Source organism: Sprattus sprattus (assembly GCF_963457725.1).
Source record: "Sprattus sprattus genome assembly, contig: scaffold_43, whole genome shotgun sequence".
Classification (NCBI taxonomy): domain Eukaryota; kingdom Metazoa; phylum Chordata; class Actinopteri; order Clupeiformes; family Clupeidae; genus Sprattus; species Sprattus sprattus.
Window position 1 is genome coordinate 194372 of NW_027666851.1, and position 2500 is coordinate 196871.

Genomic DNA, 2500 nt, shown 5'->3' on the forward strand with positions numbered 1-2500 from the left:
GGAACGCCGGCGTTCCTGGCCAAAACCAAATATGCCAAATCCCAAATCCCAAATCCCGTCAGAAACCCATTTTAAACCGACTGTCAAACAGAGAGGGGGAATTGAAGAAGCAGCTTCATCATGGCCACTGGCTGCAGGTTGAAGGATTATGGAGTGTGTGTGTGTGTGTGTGTGTGTGTGTGTGTATGTGTCTGTGTGTGCGTGTGCGTGTGCGTGTGCGTGCGGATGTGTGTGTGTGTGTGAGTGTGTGTTTGTGTGTGTGTGTGTGTGTGTGTGTGTGTGTGTGTGTGTGTGTGAGTGTGTGTGAGTGTGTGAGTGAGTGAGTGAGTGAGTGAGTGAGTGAGTGAGTGAGTGAGTGAGTGAGTGAGTGAGTGAGTGAGTGAGTGAGTGAGTGAGTGAGTGAGTGACCGAGCGAGCGAGCGAGGTGTGTGTGAGTGTGTGTGTGTGTGAACTGGGGATGGTGGTATTCAGAGGCGGCCCAGGGGACAGTACTCATTCTCCGGGTTGGCAAATTCTCACAGACCTCCCCGTTAATTACCTGTGTGTGTGTGTGTGTTTGTGTGTGTGTGTGTGTGTTTAGTGCGTATCTGCAGACATGTAGGTATTAATGTTGTGATTGTGTGTTTGTATATGTGTGTGAGAATAGGAGAGATAGAGAGAGAAAGTGTCTGAGTGTGAGTGTGTGTGTGTGTGTGTGTGCTGTGCCTCGGTGCAAGTGTGTGTGTGTGTGTGTGTGTGTGTGAACACCCTGAGGTGGTCTCTTCCTCACACACCTCCTCCTTAATCACTAGCAGGCAGTGCGCTGGTTCACATGAGCCAATTAAAACACTAATCTGAGGCGACAGGTGCTTAACTAGGCCAGCAGAGAGAGGCTCCTGCAGGGGTGGACATGGATACACAAGAGCGCACACACACACACACACACACACACACACACACACACACACACACACACACACACACACACACACTCCTAAAAAAACACACACACACACACACACGTTCGAGTACAGTCAATCAATGAATCAATCAATCAATTTGTTTATTTGATCAAGAGGGACAGTGTACATACATGAACATTAAGATATAAATGCACCCAGTTATAGCCACAGGATAGTTTCCATTGGCAGTCCCCCTGCCAGAGTGAAAAAGGCTATACAACTTTAAGCAAAAAAGGCATTCACGTATACATCAAACATTAATCAAAATCAGACAATAAACCATAAATAAAATAAAATAAAATCCCAATATACAAGTTTATCATGCTTTGAGATTTCAGGACACGCGCAAACACTCTCAAACACAAACACAAACACACACACACACACACACATAAAGACATGGACACAAACATACACACGAAACATCAGCATGTGCAAATCACATACACGCATATAGACACACTCTCATGCATAGAAACAAACACACACACACACACACACACTCACACACACATATTTTGACAGCCACACAGACGCCTGATCCACCTGCACCCTGTCTGTCTCCTGCAAGCACCCCTGTGTGTAATGAAACACGTAAACATCCTCCCCTCTTACACACACACACACACACACACACACACACACACACACACACACACACACACACACACACACACACACACACACACTGTAATGAAACACGTGTGTGTGTGTGTGTGTTCAAAATTCATGTGTCCTATAATGAATCCACCACCTGTGTGAAGGGTCCATGTGTGTTATAAGACATGTGGGGCGACAGTGATACAATAAAGCCAGTGATTTTGGCGAAATGTATGGTGTTAATTACAGTGACATATACAAATTGAGAATAATAGGGTTGAAACAGGTACAAAAAAAATGGAGACATCATTTTTCTCATTGTTCAATGACCCCAGAAGACAGTCCAACCACTCTCCAAAAATTAACATTTCAATCCGACGAAAACCATATTGGCCCCCCTACTATACAGGAGGTAGAGAAATCATGAAGTAATCAGAAGGTTGATTCCTTGTCGAATCGTCCTTGAGCAAGACACTGAACCCCTAATTGCTCCTGATGTGCAGTGTGCTATCAGTGTAAAATGTGTGTTCATCCTTGTACGTCGCTTTGAATAAAAGCGTCTGCTAAATGATGAAATGTAAATGACGAAATATGTATCCTTATATTTACATACTTTCCCAGTCTTTGTAGGTTAGGGGCTATGTATCCAACATGGATGTTTAAGATATCCTATGAATGCAACTGTTCAATGGTATTAGACAGTTAGAATCCCCCATGTGTAAGGGGAGATCCTCTGAGACAGTAGTCCAGGTGTGTGTGTGTGTACACACTGACCAGAGTGTGTGTGTGTGTGTGTGTGTGTACACACTGACCATTGGTGGGGGCCCTCAGGGGCCGTGGCCCAAGCCGCTCTTTAAGAAGGCTGCCGTGTGCCAGGGACCACGGGGTGTGTGTGTGTGTGTGTGTGTGTGTGTGTGTGTGTGTGTGTGTGTGTGTGTGTGTGTGTGTGTGTGTGTGTG

The 2500-nt window shown here is 45.5% G+C and overlaps 1 protein-coding gene across 1 annotated transcript in view; it reads left to right on the top strand.

Moving 5' to 3' along the window:
• LOC308382592 (kelch-like protein 29) overlaps positions 1-2500 on the top strand; it is a gene marked incomplete at both ends in the record, with an annotated part of 139084 nt that overhangs the window by 84050 nt on the left and 52534 nt on the right. The window lies entirely within an intron of this gene.